Consider the following 20,613-nt stretch of genomic DNA (forward strand, 5'->3'; position numbering starts at 1 on the left):
GTTCATAAAGACTCCCTTAAACCTCATTCTCTGAGGAAAGTAAAAAGTGGGGGTAGGATTAAGAATTCTATTTAGGGTCGGCTAGGTGGGTAGTGAATAAAGCACCCGCCCTGGAGTCAGGAGTACCTAGGTTCAAATCCTGTCTCAGACACTTAATAATTACCTAGCTGTGTGGCCTTGGGCAAGCCACTTAACCCCTTTTGCCTTGCAAAAACTTTAAAAAAAAAAAAGAATTCTATTTAAACCAAAAAACTATTGCCTCTAAATGAGAAAAGTTTGTTTATAGAACTTCAGTTACTTTTGCTGAAATGAAAAACTCTACTAATGTAGAAAACAAGAGATTGACCCAAGATATCCTATGGTCCCCATCTACCAAACTGAAAAGAAGAAATGTGATCATGGCACTCGTCTGGGATGGAAAGACCTGAGTTTTAAAATCTCCTGAAGATAATCCCTTTGGTTCCACCTCCCTCAAACTTTGGACAAATAACTTCCTCTCTGTGGGCCTCAGTTTCTTCACCTATAAAATGTGGCAGGTGGTTTAGATGACCCTGAAGTTTCCTTCCACCTCTAAATCTTTTATCCTAAAGAGCATCCAGTTCTCATACAACTGTAATTGCTGGGGGGGGGGGGGGGGGGACTGGGAAGCAGGTGTTTTCAGAAAAACTAGTCGTTCTGGAAAGACCTGCAATGCAGCTTATAAATAGTTTTCTCCTTGTGGCAAAGGGCCCATGAGACCAGATGACTGCAGACACCTATCATTTAGCCTCAACAATCCTGTTTGGCCATTATGGAAGCCTGATGGAAATGACAGAGGAGTTATAAATGAAATAAAATGTAGGAAGAGGAGGGGAGAAGAGGGGGACCAGGTGTTAGGTGACCTAGATTCTAATAATAGTTCTTCTACAGCCAAATGGCACTTCTATTGCTTACTAGCAGTATGTCCTGCAGTTTGTCCATTCACTCACCCATCTATTCTTCAATTCCCTTATCAGGAAAATTGGTTGATCTAGCTAATCTCTAAGGCCTTTTCCAACTGGACTTTATTTACATTTATGTTTATTCAGGATAAGGGGTGGGAATCATTTCTCTCTCTCACTGTGGATCAAGACCCCTACTGCTCCATTCCCCAGAAATAAAAATGTCCACCATTCTGTTGGAAGTTTGCTTTTCTCTCTTGGGCTGAACCAGCATGCCCCAGAAACTGTGATATATACACAGACAAGTCCCACTGGTCATGTGATAAAATACCTTTCTCAAATAAAGTTCTATATCCACATCAAGCAAGCCTTAAAAGACTTACCTGTCTACTAGAAGTTTGGCACTGTAGTGACAGGCTTTGAAGTTAAAGGTTATGGTTCCCCACCCATGATGCTCCCTCTTGTCCTTTTTTTTAATGTACAGAAAAATTACACTAGACCTCCTTTTGTCTATATCTATCAGCTCTTTAGTAGGTCAGATAAATGTCACTGAATTGAAAACCCCACACACAGCAAATAGGCTGTGAAGCATGTGGTCTAGAATGTACTCTATAGGTCATCCAACCAATGCCCTTGCCTTCAGGCAGGAACTTGAATAGATCATTCCTGGCAGAGGGACAAGTATCAGAAGACTTCTGTTGAAATCCCTGCTCCACTATAATGACCATAATCACTTACAAGTCAACTTACTTTATCCCATTTTCCTCATCTGTAAAATGAGGTAACTAAGAATCAGTTATCTCTAAGGTTACTACCAGTTCTAAGTCTATGATATTAAGGTTGTTTTTGGTTGTCTTGGCCTCCCCAGTATTTAATGCAATACTTTGCACATAGGAGGTGCATTGTACATAATGATTTGAATCTAACTGAATAGCAAATACACTATTTTGCTCCTACGCTCCTCCTCCTGGAACTTCTTCAAATTCCATCTAAAATTTTACTTGCTACGAGAAATTTTCACAAATCGACTTCAATGACAGTGCCTTCCTTCTGAGATTACCTCCTCCTTATCCTGAATATCCCCCTACATTAAGTTGTTTCTCCCTGCCTTTATTATTCAGTTGTTATTTCCCGACTTTGGGGGGGCAAAGATAGTAGATTAATTTGTCATTTACTTCTTCAGTTCATTTTACAGATGAGGAAACTGAGACAAACGGAGTTAAGTAACTTGCTTAGCGTCACACTGCTAGTAAGTATCTGAGGAGGATCTGAACCCAGAAAGATGAGTTTTCCTCACTCCAGGTCCAGAGCTCTATCCACTGTGCTACCTAGCTGCCACCTATTACTCAATGCTGAATCATAATTTCTAGTTTCAAAGACTATGGAGTAAAAAGACATGTGGAGAAACCCTATGGTGTAAATACAGCTAGAAATATCTTATGGTCTCAAATATTCAAAAGCTGTATATGTTTCATTAGAACATTAATATTGCAAGATGAACTGAGTTAATAGTTTTAAAAGAAGAAAAAGTATTTCTACCTTAATAGAGACATCCAGATATCCAAATAGCTATCTCTGATTTTCACACACACACACACACACACACACACACACACAACCCTTTGAGTATCAATGTGCAGTTGCCAATTACCACTTGGTGTAATTCAAACAAATCAAGTAGCAATCATTATTTATCCAAATCCCAAGAAGTAAATTCCTCTCAGACTCCCACCTTAATCTCTCTCAACCAGTCAAACCTGGGAACACTGAGACTCTTTAAGAAAGATAAAGCAGAGTGAAAAAAATCTAAACCAAAAAGAAAAAAAGAAAGGATCATACAATCTATCTGAAAATATCAGACAGCCCCCTGATCTTTTGTAAAGTCAATCAATCACTCGTCTCTTCTGAGAACCTAAAACTTCACAGGAGCTGTTTATCTCAGCTGCTTACAGTACAACTGTATTTCCCAGACCTACATCTCCTTCCTGGGAGAGAGGATACACACTCCAGAGATCTCTTGCACAAAATGAACCTGTGTTCATTTTGAAGTTAGGAGGGGGGAAAAAAAGAAGTCAGTAGGAAAAGAATAGCCTTGTGGCAGGTGGGGGAGGTTCCCATTTGAGATAATACTTCATTAGAGACCTTTTTTTAAGTTAAGAAAATATATTGTGTGCTATTATGAATCATCAAGTCGACTATACTTTGCTGTGGTTTTTGAGCCAATGAGCTACAGCAATACTAATAGCAGAAAGTTTGCTTTCAAAGAGTTCTGGTTCTAAAAACCATTTAAAGACCTAGTCTCTGCTTCCTCAGATGCAGCAGTAAACATTTCACATATGCATTGCCTTCAATGTTTGTTCTTTTGTTGGGAGGTTCATATCAGCAAGCTTACAACTTTACCTGCACATCCTTTTCTGTTCCCTCCCTAGAATACAGAGCCAGCTGAGGAGTAGCTGTGTCCAAACTGGTATGGCTAATAAAATGCAAAAAAAAAAAAAAAAAAAAAAAAAAAGGTGGTCTCTTGTCTCCTAACCCTGTGGTATCTTCTCACCCCTACATTTTTACCAGAGTATTTCATTTTTAGAGAATAATATTCAATAGGAAAATAAAGTTAAACAATCTCAAGGGGGGGAGAGAAAAAAACAAATTCTTCAGGGCCCCATCTGTTCTAAGTCTATCCCCCCACAGGATGTAATAGCTGAAAAGCCAGAAAAATATTCTTTCTTCTTCCAACATTCAACAGGGCTTGGCATGCAAAGAGAATAATGGTCTGTGGCTCTCTGCATGTTTCCATTCTACTTTCTGGCCCATGTGCTGCCAAATAATACTGGACCCATACAACAAGCACAAGATTTTGAAAGAACTCAGTAGGGTTAGTGTTGTTAATAGCTATCCTAGGCTTGAAAGGGACACTGATTTCCTACCAGTCCACTTTGCTCTTGGAGAATTCTGGATTTACTGAACTGCCCAGTGGTTTCTGCAGATTTCTCAGTCCCACTTTGTAGACACTAACTTTTAATAACCTGCCCAGGTCAGAGTTGCAATCAGCTCAAATGAGGTCAGGTACCAGAGCAAAGAAAGGGAATATCTGAAATTACAACCACTAGATTTTAGTAAGTTCAAAAAAGTTCACTTTCAATGAGCCCTTAAACACATCATTCTCCTAAGGCCTCAGTTTCCCTGTCTTTAAGATATAGGGGGTTGGATTAATGCTATCTAGCTTCCCTTCCAACACTAACATTTTATGAATGAAAAGGAGTTTTGGGACCTAGGAGTGTTGGCAATAATTCAATTCACAACACCACCCTCTGATGTTGCCAGCACTATCCAGGGCTACCAAAGGTTATTTTCATGGTCCTAGAGTCAGAAGATGAATGGGATTTTCTTATCTCAGTCTAAATCCTAAACATTACTGCTGAACCTAGGGGACATCCTCTGAGAGGGAAGGGAAGTGTCAAGAAAGAAAAAAAAAGGTACAGGACTTTTTTGTACCAGATAGTTATGCCTATGATAAGTTTACCGAAGAAAATGTGTTAACTAGTCCTATCAACATAAGCTAAATGTTGTGGTACCTTGTTGAAATAACTTTGTCCAAGTCATAGATCTAGATTCTCATGAAGGACTGTCATTTTGGAAAGTACCCTCTGCCTGTGACAATGAAGAAACTGAAGTAATTTTAAAGTATGCTATAAACTCTTTTGCTGTTGATGTTCAGTCATTTTTCAGTCATGTCTGATTCTTCATGAACCCATTTGGGATTTTCTTGACAAAGACACTGAAGTGACTTATCATCTCCTTCTCCAGCTTATTTTACAGATGAGGAACTAAGGCAAACAAGGTTAAGTATCTTGCCCAGACACTCAATTAATAGGTGTCTAAGACTAAATTTGAACTCAGGTCTTCTTGATTCTAGGCCCAGTACTCTATCCATTGCACCACCTGCCCTCTGAAGGCAACTATATGAAGTTCTAATTTCTCTCCCAAGGAGAGAAAGAGGATCTTGACCTTGGGAATAAAGTTGGAGAAGCTGTTCCAAAGGGCCATAATCAAAGTTCACATGGTTGTGAGGTACATATACCATAAAAGACTGACTCTTCCTGGACAAGTCACTTAACTTCAGTTTCTTCATCTGTAAAATGGTGATAATAATACTCACTACCTCCCAGCGTTGTCATGACAATCAAATGAAATAATTAAAAAGTACTTAGCACAGTAAATACTGTATAACTGTTAGTTATTTTTTTATTAGTAGTAGTAGTAACCCATCAGCATGGGAATAGCTCCCATGTCTCCTAAATTAAGATAGTAAAAAGTGACCCTAAAGGGCTCCAGGTAAACCCCTCTGTGTGGGTCACTGGGATTCAATTGGGGGTTGACCTTTTTAGTCCAAGTCAGATTTGATGCTGCTGAGCCACTGCTCAGAGTTGCTTCTTTCAGTCAGACAAAAAGACTTCTTTCCAGAGGCTGGAGAATAGCAATAACAAAGTCCATCAAAAGAAGCTAAAGGTGTTTTGTTTGAATATTTATTTGAATTTGAATTTGAATATTTTTATTTAGTGTAGGAAAGGGAGGCGATTGAATATATAAACTGCTCTGTGATCTTCAGACCCAATGCCAAGAGACCACTCAGGCCAAATGAGATAGAAACCAGAAAGAACATAAAGGAAGGGGATTGTCTGCAGAGACAGATGGATTCCTCAAGTTAGAGGAGGCAAATCCAGAAAGAGCAGAAAAAATGGTAAGAACTTACTCAGAGGTCACGTCATTGAGGGCATTGTCCCATTTTCTTGCTAATGATCTAATACAGGGGTGGGGCATCTTTGTTCTGCCAAGGATCATTTGGATATTTATAACATCATTCATGGGTCATACAAAATTATCAACTTAAAAATTAGCTATATTTGGTCAAACATTTAATTCATCACTAAAATGCTCCTAGATTTATTGAATTTCATGTCCCACTGGATCAAATGATTTTGTGGGCCTTATACCACCTGCAAGCAGGACATTCCCCTGCCCTGGCCTAATTCTTCTGTTTCTGGACACAGAAATCATCTTCCTGGTAATCAATTTTTTTTTCAGCTTCGTTACTGATCTCTCAGCAAACTCAGCATAGGTCTGGGCTTTCTTGAGTGAGTAGCTTTTTCTCATCTTAATATCTGTTTTCTTTCTGAGTTTTCTTCATTTCACATTCAAACACTTTCTGCTCCATCAATCTGCCCTTCTCATCAATCTGAGTCCCCGGCAAAGAGACTTAACCAACTCAGTTCATTCCTCTGTGGTTCTAAGTTTTCTTTCAATTGGTGGTATGGGCTTTAGGGCAATTATTAAATTTTAACTGTATTAAAACCTTGAAATTAAGCAAATGTTATGAATCACGATGTTTTGTTGGTTGTCTAGAAGTCAGCTAGATAGATGATGCATTAGACAGAGCACTGGGTCTGGCATGAAGAAGACCTGATTCAAATCTGACAACAAATACCTACCTGATGGGTGACCCTGGGTTTCCCTTAACCTGTGTTTGCCTTAATCCACTAGAGAAGGAAATGGCAAAGAGCATTTTTTGTCAAGAAAACCCCCTGAACAGAATTGGAGTGCTGTAATCCAAAGGGTCATGAAGATTTGGACACAATTGAACAACAAGAAAGTGATAGGAAGATGTTAATAATGCAAATTAAATTTAAGTTTGTCCTGGGTACATTTTTCCCCCTAAAGAGCTGGTTGTTAACCATTTATTAGTACCCTCCTACCTCAATGATCAACTTCTAGGCTATCTTTTCATATTTCCCATCTACCTTCCCTGGTAGCCTCTTTAAACTAGATTTTAGTTGCTCTGTCTTCTTTTCATCTTTCAGAGCCCGATTTTCAAAAGCTTACTCAATTACCTTCTCTACCTCTTTACCTTTGTCAAGGGCAACAACATCCTCCTAGATCCACAGGTTCACCACCTAGGAGTCATCTTGGATTCCTCACTCTGTCACTCACCATATCCAAGCTATTACCAGAGTCTTCTTTGCAATATCTCTCCAATATGCCCTCTTCTCTCCTCTATATCTGACTTCACTGGAAAACTGCAAGCATGCTCCATCTGTACTAGTGATGGCCTTGGAGAAAACCCTCTTTCTTATGGCCTATGGGCTTTGGATTGATTTTTAATGAAATTATGGGATGGAAGAGGCTTATCATTCATTATTTGTATAGTACAATTTGTAGGTGATTTCTGAAGTAGCTGTTTGGCAACCATCTTTGTCAGAAGTTCCCTGTTATGAAATCTTAATATTCAAAGTAAATAAAAGATAGAAAGATAACTGACCAGTGGAGGGTCAACCCATACCAAGTAATTGAAAAATCTGCCTGGCTGGGGCAGCTAGGTGGCGAAGTGGATAGAGCACCAGCCCTGGAGTCAGGAGGACCTGAATTCAAATCTGACCTCAGACACTTAATAACCTAGCTGTGTGGCCATGGGCAAGCCACTTAATCCCATTTGCCTTGCAAAATCCTAAAAAGAAAAGAAAAGAAAGAAATCTACCTGACCAAAATAAGAGCCCCAGGCAAAGCTAGGTCACCACCTGTCCTCCATGGGAGAGTTAGATTCCCTGATAACCCAGAAAGATAGATTCAATGAACAGTTAGGAAATCAAGATTCATGAAGGGCCCACCTACCAGATGTAACTGAATGATTGATACCAGTTGAAGGCCTATATTGGGAAATTTGGACTACAAGATGTAGAAAACAGAAAATGCATCTTGCAACTCGTTAGAAGTTTAGGGAAATACTGTCCCAGGTCAGAAGGGATCTCTGCTCATAAGAGTAGAGAAGGCTGAATTCAAAGATTATGCCATTCCTGTCTAATATTCCAATTATTGGAGACTCCAAAGGAATTGAGGTTACTTACAAAGCCTGGTTCAATAAATGATGAAGACAATAACAGTCATTCTGCATCATCCAAGGGGTAGAAAATAAAATGGGAAGGGTTTAAGTTATACTTGCATATACTTGCCTTGTGTTCTTCTTGGTCATTTTAGTGTTTTCTGTGCTTAAGTGTGATAGGAGACTTCAATCCAATTTAAAAGAAGAGTTTACTTTCCTGAGATTCAATTTCTTCATCTGTAAAATGAGAGGGTTGGTTTATATGACTTCTAAGATTCCTTCCACTTCTCAATCTACAATCCTATGTTTCAGGTAGCAAAAAACAGACTATAATTGACTCAGTCCTAGGGCCTGAAGAAAATATTTTTATAGGAAAGGCAACTAGCAGAACCAGGACAATTCAAATCTTATTTATCCCAAACTCCCTTTTCCATCTTTTTTAGTCTATCTTTTTCAACTCAATAGTGATAAATATCTTGTACTGCTGTTTTTTAAGAACAATGATTATGAGACTGAAAACATCTCACAAAAATGACTGGGAAATAGCAAAAAGATGGAGGAAAATAAACCTTCTTTATATTTCTATAGACCTGGCTCCAGTAACCACTCACCTGAACTATCTAAATCTGCAACATTAAGCAAAGACTTTTCCATCTTCATTGTTTTCTCTTCCATTAGGGAAAGGAAGCCAGTTCTATTTGTCTGTCTTTTAAATGGAGGCAAGAGATAATTTAAGTATATAGGGTTCATAGATCTAAAGCTGGAAACGATCTCAATGGCTGGTCATTTAGTCATCTAGTCCAAGCCCCTCATTTAAAGTTTAAAGCTTTTTTTAATGAATGATATTTGTTTTCCCTCCTTCCTATCTCCTCCCATCAATTGGGGAAAAAAAATGAAAACAAACGTCTTGCTATGCAGAGTACAGAAAAGCAAACTGCCACATTAGCTATGTCCTTGAATGTCTGCATCTTGAATCCACCACTCTGTCATTACCAAAAGAAATGACAAAAAGGGATGTTTCAGGAAAACTGAGAAGTTTTGTATGAACTGATACATAGTAAAATGAGCAGAACCAGGAGAATCATTTGTACAATAAAAACATTATAAAGATAAAACAACTTTGCAAGACTTAAGAACTCAAATCAATCCAATGACCAAACATGATTCTAGAGGGCCAGTGATGAAGAAAACTACCTAGCCCCTCATTTTAGAGATAGGGAAACAGAGCAAAAGCAGGAGGGGACTTACCCAGTCACATAGGTGTAGTAAATGACAGAGCCTGGGTTGAAACCCAGGGGTTTTCTTTCAGAGCCACATCCTTCTTTCCGCTTGCCACCAGGGTGACTCCTTTATTTCACATGATAAAGCAATCTTTCCTTTCACAAACACATTCATGACCAAAACAGCTGAGCTGAGGGACAGAAGTTGAAATGAGACTTGTAGACAGATTCTTGTGTTTCATGACCTGAGCAGCTGGCTCTATCCTTCTGCCCCAGGAAAACCACAATGGGAAAGCAGTAGAAAAAGCCCTGCTTGGACTGTGTATCAAGAGACCTGGGTTCCAGATTGGGTTCCACAGTGACACCTGTGTGATCTTGAGACCACGCCCCCTCTGTCAAATGAGAATATCGTATCAGCCTCCCAAGATCTCTAATGTCTCCTCAGCTCTCAAGTTCTGAAACATTCAACAGGGTCATGTGAAAAGAGTTTTAACTTGGAGAGAGAAGGCGGCAAAAGCTGACCATAGCAACAACCCCAGCTTCTACAAAGGAAAAGCAAAATAGCTGATGCACTTCCTCAGACCTTTGATTCCCTCGGAGGAGGGTAAACCTAGAAATGTTTGTTGAAATGCTAATCCGATTTAAAACTGCTTTGAATGGGCTGGAAGAGTAGGTCTGGCTGTGGCTCTCCCACACAGTGGCCTTCTAAACTAAAACTAGATCACTTTCCTCCTCCCTGAGGCCTCTAGAAAGTGTTTACTCACTCCGACTACAAAGACAGGTATGTGACTGGAAGAGGAAAGTTAACCATTGAAGCAGAAAGTGTCAGAAGTCAGCTCCAAACCCCTCATTATTCTAAATAAGGAAATGAAAAATGGAGATGACTTGCCCAAGGCCATACAACTAATGACTGGCACAGCCAGGACTGAAATCTAGGTCTTCCCACTCTCAGGCCCTTCAATATCCTTTCTTTTAAACTATGCAAATCTCCTCCCTTTTTCTGAATTGGAAGTTGAGGAAAGGGAAAGCAAATTCTTCCTCTGGTTCCTCTTTCACACCTCTCCCTTGGAAACCTTGTTGCTGTTGAGTCATTTCAGTCATATTCAGTTCTTCTTAATCACATTTGGAGTTTTCTTAGCAAATCTATTGGAGTAGTTTGCCATTTCCTTCTCCAGCGCATTTTACAAATGAGGAAACTGAGACCAAAGGGTGTCCCAGAGTCACAGAGTTAGTGATTGAGGTCAAATTTGAATTGAGAAAGACTAGGTTACCTGAGACAGCTCAACCCTTCATTTTCTTCAAGTTTTCTTCAACTCTTGCTTCAAGTGTACATGCCTTTCCTGATTCATAACACACACACACACACACACACACACACACACACACACACACACAAGAGTTGTTAGAGCCCACACCTATTACTTTATATTTACTTCCCCCCATTCCCATAAACTATAAATTCTTGATAAGACCTGATTTATTTTGTTTTTGAATTTTTTTATCCCTGATTGCCTAGTATCTATTAACTACTTAATAAACTATTACTAATAAGAGAATGGGGGCGGCTAGAGCACCAGCCCTAGAGTCAGGAATACCTGAGTTCAAATAGGGCCTCAAGACACTTAATAATTACTTAGCTGTGTGGCCTTGGGCAAGCCACTTAACCCCATTTGCCTTACAAAAACCTAAAAAAAAAAAAAACTAATAAGAGAATGGATGAATGATAGGAATATTTTTCTTAAATGAGACAGATTTTGAGAGATGATGGATCCAAAATGTAGATTGGACTTGGTCAATGTGTGAATCATTTTTCTTGAATATTCATGTTTGTTATTTTTTTCTTTTAAATGGAGGGTTGGGATGGGAGTAAAAGAAAATGAATGCTAATTAAAAAGTAAAAAGATTGAAAAAAGAGACTGATTTTGACTTCTCCCTAATGCAGCACCATTTCACTAGAACCTTAGGAAAGTGGAAAGATGAAAAAGACTTTCTAAATTCTGGTCTAATCCAATAATGGAACAAGAGTGGGGCCTTCATAGCCTAATACCTTCCCCTCACCCAACCAAGAAGGTTTCATTCAGTTCTTCAATCTGCTCACCTGGCCTCCCACATTCAATCTGCTTCCAAGTGGGTTTTTTGAAACTATAATTAAAGGGAAATGAAATAATTCTACCTAGCCCCAGTTTCCCATCTGTTAACAACTCTCCTACCAGCTTCTGTCAGCCCCAGGAAGTTGACATATGTATTCTGACTTCTTTCTCAATTTTGACACAGGGAATTGTGTTGGTCAAGTTGCTATGGGCTAAGGTTGAGTGACCAGTTGGTTACTCCAAATTCTGGCATGTTAACCTTAGGGCAATTTTTTAAGTAAGAGGAAAATGAGAGATAACTTGAGAGGATGAAGGGGCTTGTACCACATCAATGCTTCCTCTAGAAACAAAGAATTCTCTTACGAATTCTATTAGAACAAAGACAAAACTAAAATGAAAGTTTTTGGCTAGGCTGGGATAGATTTGCAGGGAGGGAATAAGTGCAAAAATAAAGAATTTTAGGGGAAATGTGAGTATAGAAGTTTCCTGCCCATAGGTTCCTGGTTTTTCTCACAAGACTTCTGATAATGGGAAATTCCTTCAAAAGGGTTTATTTGTGGGATAAATACTTCTCTGACCCTAACTTCATCCAGGGCTGGAGCACAATATTGGACTTGATGTGAAATCTTTATCATCGGTAACAGCAGCAATGGCCAGGGACATACAGCCTTCCTAGAGTCCCCTGAGAAAAGATGAAATTTTAAGGCCTTAAATCAATTTCATTTTCTACTAATAAATCAATAAAAGTCATTTATTAAAGTGCCCATGATGTGCAAGCACTGCACTTTGTTGTTGTTCAGGTGGGTCTGACACTTCATCACACATTATCTTAGCAAAGATATTAGAGTAGTCTGCATTTCCTTCTCCAGCTCATTTTACAAGTAAGGAAACAGACAAACAGGGTTAAGTGACTTACCCAGGGTCACACAGTTTATACGTATCTGAGGCCAGATTTGAATTGTGGAAGAGGAGAAATGGGATATGGTCCTGGTTTTAATGGAGTTGATGATTCAGAAGCAGGACCAGCTGCAAAAAAAAAAAAATGATGGAGGGGACTGCTTTGCCCGTGTGGGGTCTCAAGCTCTCCTCTGCCACACATTTCCTTCCATTAAGCTCCAAAAAGTCTCCAGTTCCAGTATTGGAGTTTCCCTTTGGCTAAAGGTTTTAAAATGCAAATACCCCTGGGAGGGGTAACACAGGAAGACTTCACAGTCATTTACACACCCCAGTGAATGGGCTTATCAAAACCTTTCCTGAAAGATGGGGTGGGGGAAGAGCACGAGAGCAGGGGGTGGCAACCTCAGGGGGCTAAGGATGTAGATGGGGGCAATTAGGGACCGTGACTAGCAACTTCAGTGTGCTTCACAATTTTCCTCTAAGGTTTGCTGCATTATACAACAGGTCACACACAAAAATAATCTTTATTTTTATTTATTAGGCTCACAGTCATGTATAAGTGTCTGTTTTCCCCTCCCTCTTAGAAGTCTGGCAAAATTATAGCTAGCACATGAAATTTAACTAAAGCAGAGCTATCTTCTTCCAGTAGAAAGCAGTACAGCATTGAATAATGAAAGAAGTTGGAATAATAGAACCAAATTGTCCACAGAGGGGGTAGTGGGGGGTGGTGTGGAGTGAGGAGGGGAGTGTGGAGGGGCGGGACACAAGGCAATCAAATTTCAGAAAAAAGTAAAAGGAAGACAATACTTGGGCATTTGTCTGTTTCCTCACCTCCCACCAACCTGGCTGTTTCTCAAAGGCTGCCTTCCCCCAAATAGGCCAGGTGTGAAGGGAATGCAGTGAAGCCCCCAGTCCCAGGGACACTTCAGGGCAGGAAGGCCTGGAATTAACTACCCAATTCACACCCACTACTCTAGGGATGCCTTTCCGGCTGCTGGAGACAGCTGGGAGCCCATTAGAAAATGGATGTCTTCTTTCTAGTTGGGGGGAGGGAGTAGGCTCTTGAGAAAACAAATTAAAGAGTGCTTTAGCTGCTTACTATGTCTCTGGAAAAGACAGTGAAATTGGGTGGAGGAAAGCACTAAGATTTCTGTCCCTCTTCCCAGCCCTTTGAACATTTGGAAAAAAGAAAGGAAGGAAGGAAGGAAGGAAGGATGGAAGGAAGGAAGGAAGGGAGGGAGGGAGGGAGGGAGACCACAGTACAACAAAACAAACTGATAAATTCTGATTGCTCTGAAGGTAACAAACTTTTGAAAGTAAGAAATGGCATTTCTGCTCAGATAATAATTAACCTGCATTAAGACCTTAGGATCACAAAATTTTTAAATATGAGTTTTACAAATGGCCTAGCCTATCATCATATTGTCATAATAGTTTACATTTATATAGGCTTAAACATTTTCTTTCCATTTCTGGAGGTAAGTAAAGCTAGTATCTCCATCACCTTTTTAGGAATGAGGGAACTAAGACTGAAAGACGAAGGAACTTGCCCAGGTCACACAACTAAGTGTCAGAGGTGGGACTCAACAAGTTTTTTTAATTGAAGTCTTCATTAAGCACCTGTTTGTTGCACCACAGTTGATAGACATAGTGCAAAACTAATTGCAAGTTCCATGCCTCTTTCCCTGTTACATGAATTAATTTCAAAAAAGCAGGCTAAATTGGAATAGGACATGATCATGAGGAGGAGGAGGATGGGGAAGAAGAAGTAGAAGGAGAAGAGGAAGGAGATCAGGAGGTAGAGGAGAAAGAAGGAGAAGGAGGAGTAATCAGAGAAATCCTGGTGGAGGTGATCAGGAGAGCCTGGTAGTCAAAAAGACCTGAGAGATCAAGTCCCATGTGTGACACTAGCTGTGTGACCTTGAGTAAATTACTTAATCTCTCAGTATCCCAGTAGTTCTTAAGATCATAATTTGCCCTACAATCATATAATCATAGGTCCTATCAAATATATATATTTATATATGTCATTATATAGAAATATTTATTATGATATATATATGAGACATATATGTATAATAACTCATATAAATTTAATATTGGCAAAGTACTTCCCTCACAATTGAGAAGCAGCTGGTGTATAGACAGTCTAGAATGTTGGATCTGTAGTCAGCAAAACATGGGATCATGGTCCACCTCTGAGATTTATGTGCTGTGCGACCCTGGGCAATTCATTTGTCAGATACCTCAGACTTACCCACTAAGTCATAAACAGGATACGGTTAGTGTTGGAGAAAATCCCATGCCAAGGAAATCATAGGTTGTGGATATCCTGAGTTTTTCACAACCCTGAGAAGCTGATGGTAGTTTTGTTATTATCTCTGTCTTACATATGAAGAAAGTGAGGTAGAGGGGTTTAAGGAACCAGCCTAAAACCACACAGCTTATTTAATAAATAGAGCTGGGACCAGAACCCAAATCTTTAGACTCCAAGTCTAGCTCTCTGTCTACTCCAGGAAAAGACAGTTAAACAGATGCATAAATTAAATACATGAATGCCTTAAGTAAACGCATTAAGTGGGGTGGTGAGTGAAGGGGGAGGCCTCAGGGTCATATGTCAAGGAAATCACCATCACTCTCCCAATTAGATAGAGGAAGCTTCCTGGAGAAGGTGGGATTTCAGGAGGGTAACTGGTTATGAAAGTAATTATCCTATGTATTACTTTCAGCCAACTAGAAGAACAATTATTCAGTCTGCCCTTGACTAATTTATCTCAATGGCGCTTTATTTGTCTTGGCTCCAATCTTTTCCTTTCAGGGTTAATCAAGAGTGTCACTGAGGTCCCATTTACCACTGGCATTCTAAAGGATTGTTTAGAAATACAGCTGAGGTTTTTGTGTTTCCATATTTGAAATGTGAATAGTTTGAGAGGAGGTTGAATCTAATGCCCCACAAAAATGGATTTTTTTCTCAGTCCATAATGACCAATGATTCTGAGCCTCCTCTAGACAGAATTGGACTCTTTGGGCTCTGAAATATTTCTTTATTTGCCTGTATGCATCATTGGGATGTCACTGAAAAACACAAATCAAAATCACTTTCTAGTCCAAGAACACTCTCCAGAGAAGCTTAAGGAGACAGGCATGTGTGAGCCCCAGCCCTCTGCTTTCTGTCACACACAAAAAAAGATTTTCAATAGCATCTGATGTTTTCCTCGGTGGAAAGACAGAGTCAGCATTTGTATATAAATATTATTACACAGCTTGAGGGAATCAGTCAGGAAACTGTGGTTGCAACATCCTAAATTTGCTATATTAAAAGACAAAAGACCTCCCCCTCCTAAAAAAGAGAACGTTTACTCCAACTCACATCCCACCCAAGAAAAAAGTACCACGTAGGGCAACCCTGTGGCTTCTTATGATAACATAGAAGGTTTAAGATCCTGTAGCTATTAGCTAAAAGTCTATAAGAATCAGACATTTAAGTTTTAGAGAAGAGACTGAAAGAAAAACAAATCTAATTCATATTGTGGCTGAGCCACTCTTCATAATTCAAGGGATTGAGAAGTCCTAGAAGTCAAGAGATTCGAGTTGGAATTCTAGTTTAGTCATTTACTTACCTGTGTGACTTTGGGCAAATCATTTCCCTTTCCTGAGCCTCAGTTTCCTACTGTGTAAATATAATAATAATAGCTAGAACTTTAAAGTTAGCAAAGTGATTTACAAATATTAGTTCATTTTATCTTCAAAACAACCCTGAGAGATAGGTGCTATCATTATGCCCATATTACAGATGAAACAGCTGAGGCAAAAAGAGATTAAATAACATGTCCTAGATTACACAACTAGTAAGTATGTGAGGCCAAATTTGAACTTGGGTCTTCCTAAATCCAGGACCAGTGCTTCATCCACTGCAGGGAGAAGTGGGAGTAGGGGGAAGGGGAAATTATATTATAATTTCCAAAATCCCTTCCAGCTCTAATCTCCTATGATTCTCCTCTCTATGAAGACCACTAGGATAGCAGAGATCTAGGAAGGCAGCTAGCCATGAACTAAGAGCACACTTGGGAGTGTCTGCAACTTGTAAGTCTCAATCAGGAATGTCAATAATTTCAAGGGAGAGTCCGTGTCTAAGCTACACAAGCCCCAAAGCCATCAATCTTACACACTTGTTTTTTCTGGCTTCCTTTTTTATTGCAAAGAACTACTCACCTTTCCTCTTCTAGCTGTTTCTTTTCTCCCTGGTCCCAGAGAACCCAGATGGGGGAGAATAAGAAGGTGAAGCACCAGGGGCAAGTGCATTCAAGTGTGATCGGGTTGGTAACTGTAGCAAAAACTCAGGTCTGACTATACATGTGGAAAATAACTTGGATGATACAGTCCCATCATTTTCCAAAGTGGTGCTTCCCCCTCCCGAAGCCTTAACAAACCACATCTCTAGAACAACTTGCTGAAACTCATTGAGGCTTTAGGAAGTTTGTGGCTTCACAGAAGACAAATCCTTATGGATGGCTCCAGGTGTCCTGGGGGCCTGGTCTAGTTCTTGAGTTCACCAAAAGGGATATAATAATCGCATTATTTCATAGGATGACCTTTAAGATAACAGGATCAGAGAGTTAGAGAGGTAAGAAGGACCTCAGAAATAATCTGGTTCAGACTCTTAATTTTACAGATAAGGAGTCTGAGATCCAGAGATCTCTGAGATGCAAAGTCACTATGGCTGTTATAGATAATTTGGATATTAAATAAAATAATGTATAGAATATAGGGCAAGCATTAACATATATTACAATACATAATATATTGTAAAAAACTATTAACATATATTATAATGCATAATATATGCATAGTATAATGTTTGTAAACCTAAAGATAACTATTAAAATTTAGAGGCAGCTAGGTGGCATAGTGGTAAACCTGGAGTTAGGAAAACCTGAGTTGAAATCCAGTGACTTTGGGCAAGTCAAATTAGCCCTGTTTACCTCAGTTTCCCTCTCTTTTTGTAAAATGAGTTGAAGGAGGAAATGGCAGACCACTCTAGAATATTTCTCAAGAAAACTTTAAATGGGGTCATGAAGAATCAGACACAACTGAACAACAATTATAGTTTATTATTATATTCCTAATTATTATAATGCTTATACTGTGAAAATCATTATAATCATTTATTATAAAAGAAATTTTTATTTATTTTTATTATGTTTCTTTAAGCACAAAAACCATTCAAAATGGGGCACATTTAGATTATGCCACAATTCCTATTCTCCTGGGGGTTCTGTGATATTGGTAGAATGTTGTTAAAGGACCTTCTTCTGCTATATGAATTTTAAAATATATGCACTTGCAGAAAATGATAGATCCACAATCCAGATTATTAGGGAAAAAAAGAATATTTTTTTTTTACTTTCTACTTCTACTTTTACTTTCTACAGCTCTCTTTTCCAATGTGAGGTCCATCTTTCATGCATATAAAATCTAGCTTCAGAGAATTAACGTGATGTGGGACTTTATAGATCATCTATTCTATTCCATCAGTTCTCAAACTTTTTAGTCTCAGGATTCCTTTATACTCTTAAAAATTATGGAGGACCTCAAAGTTCTTTCTTCTTAATGATATTTGCCACATTGGAAAATAAAATTGATATATTTTATTTGTTTTTTTGCAAGGCAACGGGATTAAGTGACTTGGCCAAGGTCACACAGCTAAGTAAGTATTAAGCATCTGAGATTGAATTTGAACTCAGACCCTTTTGTCTCCAGGGCTGGTATTCTATCTACTGTGCCAACTAGTTGCCCTGAAACTGATGCATTTGAAAATATTCATTAATTTATTTTAAAATAACAATAATAAATTATATATTTATTATATAATTGTGTATATATATTAACATAAATAATACATTTTATGAGAAATACATTTCCAAAACTAAAATAATTCTATTGAGAAAAGTGGCATTGTTTTACCTTTCTGGAAATCCCTTATGCCTGGCTTAAAAGAACAGAGTTAGATTCTTAGGTCTGCTTTGTGCATTCAGTTCATTATTATATACTATTTTGGATGATGTATACAAGGAAATTTCAATCTCACATAAATAGAAAAAAGAGGAGTATTTTCCTAGATTTTACTGATAATTTTGAATTTTCTTCTTTGGTATATACTTCTTCCAAAAGTAAATTAAAAGTTAATTGTTATGTAGAATTTGAAACCATATCAATGAATGCAAGAGAGTGAAATGGACAAATGCATCTTGGTATTAAGATGAAAATTATGACCTCACAGATTGCCTTAAAAGGATCCCCTTTAGAAATTACAATATGAGAATGCTAATCTAATCTAATCTCTTTTTTTCACTGCTTTCCAAAAATCATATGAATTAACTATGGAATTTAAAGCTCTATTCTCTGACTCCCAATCCAGCATTCTTTCCACTATATCATATAAATTACACCTTGATGAACTGAATCATCAGTTCAGGTATTTTCCATTGATCTACCCCATCTGAACAGGTAAATGAAATGTAGAGAGCACAGAATTTCTATGGCATGTTCAATTCCTGCCCCAGGTATTTACCAATTAAGTGACCCTGATCAAGTTACTTACCCTCTCAACCTTGGTTTCCTCATCTGTAAAATGGGGATAACAATAATACCTTCCTTATAGGGCTGTGTGAGGATTAAATGATTTAAAAAATGTAACACAATTTGCAAACTTTAAAAACTCTACATAGATGCTGCAGCATCTATCTGTTAGGCAGGTTATGATATATTATCTGTGAAACTAGTTGACAAGATTACATTAAGGGTCTCATTTGTCAACCCAAGAAAAATTACTTGCTATCTAAGACTTCTTGGACTATAAGATTGAGAGATGGAAGGGGCTTTAGAAGTTACACAGTAAACCCCAGGGGTATTCTGGTGAGTGTTTACAACATATACAGGACAAACTTTTAAGTTTAGTATGCATTAACAATTTCCCAATTACTTTCTTAAGTTTAGACAATCAGCAAAATAATAAATCAAGTTCTGATTTATAATTTGCTAATTTCTAAGGTATAAAATGATGTTCAATCATATCCAACTCTTCTCTACCCTATTTGGAGTTTTTTTCTTTGCAGAGATCTTGAAGTGATTTGCCATTGTCTTCTTCAGTTCATGTTACAGATGAGGAATTGAAGCCAACAAGGTTAATTGATTTGCCCACAGTCACATACCTAAGAAACATCTGAGGGCAAATTTGAACTCAGATCTTTCTGACTTCAAGCCCAGTGCTCTATATATTGTGCCATCTATTAACCATAATGGAGTAAAAAAAAAAGTGTTACATTTAGAATAAGAGGACCCAGTTCACATAACAATCTCTGTGACTTTAGGCAAGCCACAAAACCTCTGGGTTTCCATTTCCTCAATAACGTAACTAGAAAGTTGAACTAGTTCAGAGGTGTCAAATTGACCAAATACCTGTAAAACTTCCAAGTTGGGCCTGGATTAAAATGTAAATGGAAAATATTTAACAAAATAAATAAAAATAAAACATAATATAGATAATATTAATCTGTGGTTTTCTAAGTCAATATGCAGTCAGCAAGGATTTGTTTCCATTTGAGAATACCACTGAACCAGATAGTCCCAAAGATTCCTTCCAGATCTAAATCTGGGCTGCTCTAGATCCAGGGATGTGCAAGGTGTATGCACTCTACCCTTTGCAATCAGAGGTGAGACTCAGTTCTGACTGATCTGCCACCCTTTCCTCACACATGCCTGTATAGATCTCATCCTCTCCATCCCACAATTCTAAGGAGCAATAAGAAAGGTCCAATCACATCAATCTTCTCCAAACATTTGGAGGGACTCTTCTTCCTGGAAGAAGGGTTAAAAATATTCTGCTAAGATGTTAAATTATCTTAACTATGCAGCCTATAACTAAATATATGGGAGAACTCTGGATGTAGTCATTGAGATGGAACCGATTTCAAAAATCAAAACTAGAAGTAGTATGGTAAAGAATGACACTGGAGGGGTGGCTAGGTGGTGCAGTGGATAGAGCACCGGCCCTGGAGTCAGGAGTCCCTGAGTTCAAATCCGGTGTCAGACACTTAATAATTGCCTAGCTGCGTGGCCTTGGGCAAGCCACTTAACCCCATTGCTTTGCAAAAAAACTTAAAAAAAAAAAGCAAAGAATGGCACTAGATCCAGATTCAGAGGACCTGCATTCAAATTTTGTCTCTGATGCTTACTACCTTGTGTGACCCTGGACAAATCAATTAAACAACTAAGTTTCTTTACCTATAAAGTAAGATAATTGGTTAGGTGGCTACTGATATCCTTTTGAGTTATAGATCTAATTGATGCTTCTACCAATACATTTTTTTTTAGCTCTATCATTCAACAAACATTTTTAAATATGTATCAGGCCAGTTGCTAAGGATAAAAAAAAATAGAGGAAAAAAATGGAACTCATTTCCTGCCCTCAGGAAGCTTATATTCTACTGGAGAAGTTGTTGCTGTAATTATTGTTCAGTCATTTCAGTTACACCCACTCTTCATGAACTGTTTAGGGTTTTCTTGGCAAAGATACTAGTGTTTTTAGCCACTTCCTCCTCTGCTCATTTTGCAGT

At 38.4% G+C, this 20,613-nt stretch overlaps 1 long non-coding RNA gene across 1 annotated transcript in view; it reads left to right on the top strand.

The window, feature by feature from the left end:
• The window catches only part of LOC141506187 (uncharacterized), a 108,960-nt gene that overhangs the window by 60,161 nt on the left and 28,186 nt on the right, over positions 1-20,613 (top strand). The gene's annotated exons all lie outside the window — the stretch shown is intronic.

Source organism: Macrotis lagotis, chromosome 1, assembly GCF_037893015.1.
Source record: "Macrotis lagotis isolate mMagLag1 chromosome 1, bilby.v1.9.chrom.fasta, whole genome shotgun sequence".
NCBI classification, from domain to species: Eukaryota; Metazoa; Chordata; class Mammalia; order Peramelemorphia; family Peramelidae; genus Macrotis; species Macrotis lagotis.